At 60.7% G+C, this 8,106-nt stretch overlaps 1 non-coding gene across 1 annotated transcript; it reads right to left on the bottom strand.

The window, feature by feature from the left end:
• Positions 1-1,508: 1,508 nt before the first annotated feature.
• Positions 1,509-1,661, bottom strand: LOC138615244 (5.8S ribosomal RNA). The gene has a single exon (XR_011310491.1). It is a non-coding gene; the product is annotated as a 5.8S ribosomal RNA (ribosomal RNA).
• Between the last annotated feature and the right edge of the window lie 6,445 nt (positions 1,662-8,106).

Raw genomic sequence — 8,106 nt, forward strand, 5'->3', positions numbered from 1 at the left:
CACGTCAGGACCGCTACGGGCCTCCACCAGAGTTTCCCTCTGGCTTCGCCCTGCCCAGGCATAGTTCACCACCTTTTCGGGTCCTATCGCACGCGCTCGCTCCACCTCCCCGACGGAGCGGGCGAGACGGGCCGGTGGTGCGCCCGGGGCACTGACGCCCCGGGATCCCACCCCGCGCCGCGCGGCGCGCGCCGGCCCTCACTTTCATTGCGCCACGGGGTTTCGTTTTCCACCCTCTGACTCGCGCGCGCGTTAGACTCCTTGGTCCGTGTTTCAAGACGGGTCGGGTGGGTAGCCGACATCGCCGCTGACCCCTGTCGCCCGGTTGTACGTGAGCCGGTCCCCGCCCCTGGCGGCGCGACGCGGTTGGGGCGCACTGAGGACAGTCCGCCCCGGTCGACAGTCGCGCGGGAGCGAGGGGGCCCCGTCCCTCCCCGCGGGGAGAGAAGGCGAAGCGAGCACTGATTCCACGGCCCCGGGAAGCGGCGAGGTGCAGACGGGGGCGCAAAGCTCGCGGCCGAGACCGCGAGCCACCTTCGCCCCGAGCCCTTCCTGGCCGACCTGAGCCGGTCGCGGCGCACCGCCCGGAGGAAATGCGCCCGGCGAGGGCCAGCCAGCGCCGGGGAGAGGTCCCACGAGGGGATCCTCCCGCACCGAGCGGCCGTCCCTAACCCGCCGAGTTGAATCCCCTCGGGCAGACTGCGCGGACCCCACCCGTTTACCTCTGAACGTTTCACGCCCTCTTGAACTCTCTCTTCAAAGTTCTTTTCAACTTTCCCTTAAGGTACTTGTCGACTATCGGTCTCGTGCCGGTATTTAGCCTTAGATGGAGTTTCTTCCATACGCCACATTTCCCACGCCCGCCCGTCGGACGGGGATTCGGCGCTGGGCTCTTCCCTCTTCGCTCGCCGCTACTGAGGGAATCCTTGTTAGTTTCTTTTCCTCCGCTTAGTAATATGCTTAAATTCAGCGGGTTGTCTCGTCTGATCTGAGGTCGTAGTCGAATGAGGTTGCCCGGCGGGCAAGACGTGGCTCAGCCGGAGAGGTTTGTGTCCTCCCCCCCCGGTTGAGGCTCACGGACTCTGTGGGTAGGTCGAAAAGGGCCGGGCGCCTGCCTCCGCGGCGGACCGCACTCGAGCCCAGGTCGCCACCGCACGCGCACTCCCGAGGCCCGTCCCCGACCCTCAGGCGTCCCCCCCGGCGTCGGAACCCTTTGACGCACCGGCCAGACGCGGGCAGCGCGGAGACAGCGACGTGTCCACCGGGCAGCCGCGCCCGACGCAATGCGGGCTCGACGTGGGTAAGGCCGCCCCCGCTCCGGAGAGCGGGAGAGGGAAGGAGGCGTGTATGGCCGACGGGGGAGCGACGGGGCGCGTGGCCCGGGCAGGCCAGCGCGTCGCGACGAGCGTCCCGGTTTTTCGGTCTGCACTTAGGGGGACGAAGGCAGCGGATGCCTGCGACAGCCCCAACCGCGGGAGACGGCAGGCGTCTCCCGATTGATGTCAAAGCGACCCTCAGACAGGCGTAGCCCGGGAGGAACCCGGGGCCGCAAGGTGCGTTCGAAGTGTCGATGATCAATGTGTCCTGCAATTCACATTAGTTCTCGCAGCTAGCTGCGTTCTTCATCGACGCACGAGCCGAGTGATCCACCGCTAAGAGTTGTATTCGTTTTGTTTTGGTTTGGTTGTTTCGCCAGGTTTCGGAGACAAAGTCGGACGAGGTGAAGACAGAAACCCCCGGGCGCTCCCCGTCCCAGTCCCGTCAAGCCCCTCGCCCGTGACGGGGCGGTGGGGGTCAGGCCGGGGTGGTGGGGGAGAGGAGACACAAGGGCCTGGCGAGCCCGGACGGCGACGGGAGGCCGCGCGCCTCGGGGAGACCCCCGAGCCGGCGGCCGCGGGCCAGAGGCCGGCGACGCGACCGCCTGCGGGAGGCCTGTTTGTCCGGAGACGTCAGAGCTGCTGCAACTGCCACTCACCGGGGTGGGGAGCAGAGGAGCGACCGGTAATGATCCTTCCATGAGTTCACCTACGAAACCTTGTTACGACTTTTACTTCCTCTAGATAGTCAAGTTTGATCGTCTTCTCGGCGCTCCGCCACGACCGTGACCGACTCCGACGGGGCCGATCCGGAACCTCCTCCCCATCGTAATCCCGAGTAGTAGCGACGGGCGGTGTGTACAAGGGCAGGGACTTAATCAACGCGCGAGCTTATGACCCCGCGCTTGGGAATTCACCCGTTGATAGGAAATAATTACAATCCCCAATCCTATCACGAGTGGGGTTCAGCGGGTGCTACGCCTCGTGAAGGGTAGACACACGCTGATCCACTCAGTGTGGCGCGTGCAGCCCCGGACATCTAAGGGCATCACAGACCTGTTGTGCTCAATCTCGTGTGGCTGAACGCCACTTGTCCCTCTAAGAAGTTGGACGCCGACCGCACGGGCCGCGTAACTAGTTAGCATGCCGGAGTCTCGTTCGTTATGGGAATTAACCAGCAAATCGCTCCCCCAAACTAAAACGGCCCCCCACCACCCACAGAATCGAAAAGAGCTATCAATCTGTCAATCCTTTCCGTGCCCGGGCCGGGTGGGGTTTTTCCCTGTTGAGTAAAATTTAAAACCGCAGGCTCCCCTCCTGGTGGTGCCCTTCCGTCAATTCCTTTAAGTTTCAGCTTTGCAACCATACCCCCCGGAAACCCAAAGATTTTTGGTTTCCCGGACGCTGCCCGGCGGGTCATGGGAATAACGCCCCCGGGAATGAGGGCATCGTTTATGGTCGGAACTACGACGGTATCTGATCGTCTTCGAACCTCCGACTTTCGTTCTTGAAAATTTCATTCTTGGCAAATGTTTTCCTTTCGCCCTTTGCCCGGTAGAACCCCCTCTAGGGGCCCAAATCCGAATCCCCCCGGCCGCCCCTCTTAATCATGGCCCCAGTTCAGAGAAAAACCCCCCTAGAACCGGAGTCTATTCCATTATTCCTAGCTGGGGTTTCCGGGCCCGGGGCCCTGCTTTGGGGCCTTTTTTTTCCAAAAGAAAACCGCCCCGGCCCCCGGGGACCCCGCTAAGAGCATGGGGGGGGCGCCGAGGGGCGGGGCTGGGACGGGCGGTAGCTCGCCTCGCGGCGGACCGTCAGCTCGATCCCGAGACCCAACTAGGGAGCTTTTTAACTGCAGCAACTTTAAAAATACGCTATTGGGCGGGAAATTTTTCCGCGGCTGCTGGCACCAGACTTGCCCCCCAATGGATCCTCGTTAAAGGATTTAAAGGCTCTTTCCCAAATTACAGGGCCTCAAAAAGAGTCCTGTTTTTTATTTTTGTACTACCTCCCCGAGTCGGGGGGGGTAATTTGCGCGCCTGCTGCCTTCCTTGGATGTGGTAGCCGTTTCTAAAACCCTCTCCGGAATCAAACCCCTGATTCCCCGTTACCCGTGGTCACCATGGTAGGCACAGAAAGTACCATCGAAAGTTGATAGGGCAGACATTCGAATGAGACGTCGCCGCCACGGAGGGCCAGCGATCGGCTGGGGTTATCTAGAGTCCCCAAAAGGCGGCCGGGGCCCCCCGAGGGGCACCCCGCAGGGGTTTTTGGGCCCTGATAAATGCCCATCCCCGGAGGTCAGCGCTCGTTTGCATGTATTGGCTCTAAAATTTTACAGTTATCCAAGAAGGTTAGAGCGATAAAAGGGAAACCCAAACTGATTTAATGAGCCATTCGCAGTTTCACTGTACCGGCCGTTTTACTTAGACTTGTGGCCAATCTTTGAGACAAGCATATGCTACTGGCAGGATCAACCAGGTAGCCTCAAAATCCCTCTCGGAGGGACAGATGCAGGGCGCGCCCCGGAAGCCGGGCACCAGGGCGGCGAAGCATTGGGGGGCGGGCGGGGGGTCTCCGGGGCCGCGCTGGGGTACGGCCGGAGACGGAGCTCGAGAAAAGGGGCCCTTCGGGGAAACGGGCCCCCCTCGTGGCCCCTGGGGGTTCGGGCCCTCGTGTTCCCGGAGGACCCGTCGCGAGGGGGGGTCGGGGGTTCGGGAAGAACCTGCGCCCCCGGGGCCCGGGCTCCCCTGGGAGGACCGCTGGGTCAGACGGGGCGTCTCGGTCCCCCCTTCCCTCGGTTTTTCGGCCGGGGGAAGGGGGGGGTGGGCCGGGGGGGGCGCCTCACAACCCCTCGCCGGTCCCCAAGAACCGGGCCGTGGGGCGGCCTGCAGTCCGGAGGAACCAGCCGCCCCCCGCCGGCACTAGGGCCGGAGCCCGGCGGCGGGCCCCCCGGGGCCGGGCCCGTTTGCCATTCCCGTCAGAAATACACCGCTGGGGTGCCTGGAGACAAAGCCAGAAACAACTCCCGAAAATTTTTTAAACTTCGAAAAATTTCTTTCTTTTTTTTTTCCCCCAAGTGTCACCGAAAGACCAGGTTTCTGAAATTGGTGGGGGCCAAACCGACCCTAACCGGGTTGGGTAGGACACCCCCCGCATGGTGGAAAATCGGCCGCTAGTGGGGGCCGCTTCGCCCACTTCAAAAGGGGGGAAAAAAAACTCTGTCCCAAAAAGGCAGGTTCTTTTCCCCCTTTGGGGGGGGCTCCCCCTTTAAGGGGGAAAAAAACGCTGTCTTCCCCCCCCCCCTTTAAGTGGGGGAACGTCCCCCCCTTCAAGGGGGGAAAGGGGCTCAGTCCCAAAAAAAACAGAGTTCTTTTCCCCCTTGAAGTGGGGGGCGTCCCCACTTGGGGAAAAAAACTCTGTCTTTTTTTCCCCAGCCGCTTCGTGCCCAGGGTTTTAACCGCTTTCCCTGCCCAAAGGGGAATGTAACTTTGCTTCGTGCCCAGGGTAATGAACTCGGGTTGGGGGCCCGGGGTAATGTAACTCGCTGCTCCCCGGGGATGATCAGAACGCACAGCCTCCACAGAGCCAGGCTGCACACTGCTCCCTCAGGGCCCGCAGACACCCCGGCCCGGCCAAAACCATGACACCACCCCTCTACTCCTCCTAACCCCGGCCGCCCCAACCCGGCCTTTTCCCACCTTGCCCCCCCCCCACCGGGCTTAAAAGAAATAATCCGCACCGCCAAAATCGTTCGTGCCCCTGGTACAGTAAAAATTTGCTTCGTGCCCAGGGTAATGTAAAAACAGCTCCTGCCCCCGGTACTTCCCCCGGAACATAGTGCAATTTTTGGATATGCTCGGACTTGATTTCACTGGATTTTATTTAGTTGTTTTTTTTTTCCCCCGGTGGCCCCTTTGGGTTTAACTTTCCCCCAGGAACATGGTAAAATTTTTTGGATATGCTCGGACTTGTTTTCCACTGGATTTTATTTAGTTTTTTTTTTCCCCTGGAAATTCCCCAGGAACATAGTGCAATTTTTGGATATGCTCGGACTTGGTGTTATTGAGGTTGTTCTTGCTCCCTGTCCCCCTGGGTATTTCCCCCAGGAACATAGTGCAATTTTTGGATATGCTCGGACTTGATTTCACTGGATTTTATTTATTTTTTTTCGTCCCCCTGGTACTTCCCCAGGAACAAAATTGCAATTTTTGGATATGCTCGGACTTGGTGTTATTGGGGGGTTGTTCTTGCTCCTTTCCCTGGTCTTCCCGGGAACATAGTGAAATTTTTTTGGATATGCTCGGACTTGATTTCACTGGTTTTATTTAGTTTTTTTTTTTTGGAAACCCTTTTTTTAAGTATTTTTTTAGGGGGGGACATAAAATTAAACCGGGAATTTTGGATTTTTTTGCTGGGACTTGGGGGTTTTTGGTTGGGGAGGTTTGTTTTGCTCCCCTGTCCCAGGGGCCACCCCGTGGTCCGCGGGGTTTCGGGGGGGGCCCTGCGCCCTGGGAAAAAAACGGATCAAGGGATGACTTTCAATAGATCGCAGGGGGGTAGCTGCCTGCTACGCCAAAACCCCTGACCCAGAATCAGGTCGTCTGCAAGTGATTTGCCCGGTTCTCCACAAACATGCGGTGCAAGAAGGGAAAAGGGCGCCCACCTCCGGCCGCCCCCCAGCCCTGTCCGAACGGCTCTGCGCACCGGCCGGAGCCGGCTATCCAAACCCAAACCGAAGTTCCGCGGGCGCTACGGTATCATCACGCCCAAAGGCGGGATTCGACTTAAAACTTTTCAGTCATAATCCCACAGATGGTAGCCCGCACCATTGGCTCCTCAGCCAAGAAATACACCAAATGTCTAAACCCCGGGGGTTCCTCTCGTACTGAGCAGGATTACTATTGCAACAACACATCATCAGTGGGGGTAAAACTAACCTGTCTCAGGGCGGCCCTAAACCCAGCTCACTTTCCCCTATTAGTGGGTGAACAATCCAACGCTTGGAAATTTCTGCTTCACAATGATAGGAAGAGCCGACATCGAAGGATCCCAAAAAACGACGTCGCTTTTTGAACGCTTGGCCGCCACAAGCCAGTTTCCCTGTGGGCCCTTTTTTGACACCTCCTGCTTAAAACCCAAAAAGTCCCGAAGGATCGTGAGGCCCCGCTTTCACGGGCTGTATTCAATGAAAATCCAAAATCCCAAACGAGCTTTTGCCCTTCTGCTCCACGGGGGGTTTCTGTCCTCCCTGAGCTCCTTGGGGCACCTGCGTTCCGTTTGGCAGGTGTGCCGCCCCAGTCAAGCTCCCCACCTGCCACTGTCCCCGGAGCGGGTCCCGCCCCGGGGGGTGCCCCCGGGGGCGAGCCCGAAGCGAGAGCCCGCTCGGGGGGTCGCCTCCCCCCCCACCGGGTAAAGGAAAAAAGATAAGAGTGGGGGTATTTCACCGGCGGCCGAGGCCTCCCACTTTTTCTAAACCCCTCATGTCTCTTACAGTGCCAGACTAGAGTCAAGCTCAACAGGGGGCTTCTTTCCCCCTGATTCTGCCCAAACCCTTCCCTTGGCTTTTGGTTTCGCTAGATAGTAGGTAGGGACGTGGGGTCTCGTTTTTATCCATTCATGCGCGTCACTAATTAGATGACGAGGCATTTGGCTACCTTAAAAGTCATAATTCTCCCGCCGTTTACCCCGCTTCATTGAATTTCTTCACTTTGACATTCAGAGCACTGGGCAGAAATCACATCGCGTCAACACCCCCGTGGGCCTTCGCGATGCTTTGTTTAATTAAACAGTCGGATTCCCCCCGGTCCGCACCCGTTCTAAGTCAGCTGCCGGGCGCCAGCCGGGCCCACCCACCGAGGGGGCCCCGCAAACCCCGGGGCCCCCGGGGGGGCGCCCGCTGGGGGAGATCCGCGAGAAGGGCCCCAGCGGCGTCCAGAGTTGCCGCCGCCGACCGCCGTGGCCCCCTCTACCGACCCGCCTTCCACGCAGGCGGCCCCCCCGCGAAAACCCGCCCGGCCCCGGGCCCGGGGGGCGCCCGGGGGCGAGGAGGCCCCCCGGGCGGGGCCCCGCGCCACGCTTTCCCGCGGCGGAGAGAGGGGGGGCGGGGCGACTGCTCCCCCGCCCCGGCTCGAGCCCAGCCCCGCTTCGCACCCCCGCCCGACCGGAAACCCTTAGGCCAATCCTTTTCCCGAAGTTACGGATCTGACCCGACTTTCCCACCCCCCCTTTATCTAACATGCCAGAGGCTGTTCACCGGAACCTGCTGCCCCGGGTATGGGTACGGCCTGGCGCGGGGTTTTCACCTTCTCCCCCGGGTTTTTTAAGGGCCCCGGGGAGGCTCACCGGACGCCGCCGGAACCGGACGCTTTCCCGGGCCGGGCCCCTCTCTCCGGGGGGAACCCATTCGGGGGGGCCCCCGCCCCTTTACAAAAAAAAAACTCTCCCGGGGCTCCGGGCCCACCCGGGTTCGTTTGCGTTACCGCACTGGACGCCTCGCGGGGCCTATCTCCGCCACTCCCGGTTCGGGGATCTGGGCCCGACTCCCCTTTCCCATCGACCGGGGGGGGCGTAGGCCCATCGCCCCCCTTCCGAAAAGGGGTTCGCCCATCCCTTAGGACCGGCCGGCCCATGTTCAACTGCTGTTCACATGGAACCCTTCTCAAGGGCCCAAAGTTCTCGTTTGAAATTTGCTACTCCCCAAAATCTGCACCCCGGGGGCTCCACCCGGGGGGTCGCGCCCCAGGGTTCCGTGCTCACCGCGGCGGGCCCCCCTACTCGTCGCGGCCTA

This window comes from Brachyistius frenatus, unplaced genomic scaffold, assembly GCF_029030835.1.
Source record: "Brachyistius frenatus isolate BFR_SWC_R1_liver_20210118 unplaced genomic scaffold, ASM2903083v1 Contig_817, whole genome shotgun sequence".
NCBI classification, from domain to species: domain Eukaryota; kingdom Metazoa; phylum Chordata; class Actinopteri; family Embiotocidae; genus Brachyistius; species Brachyistius frenatus.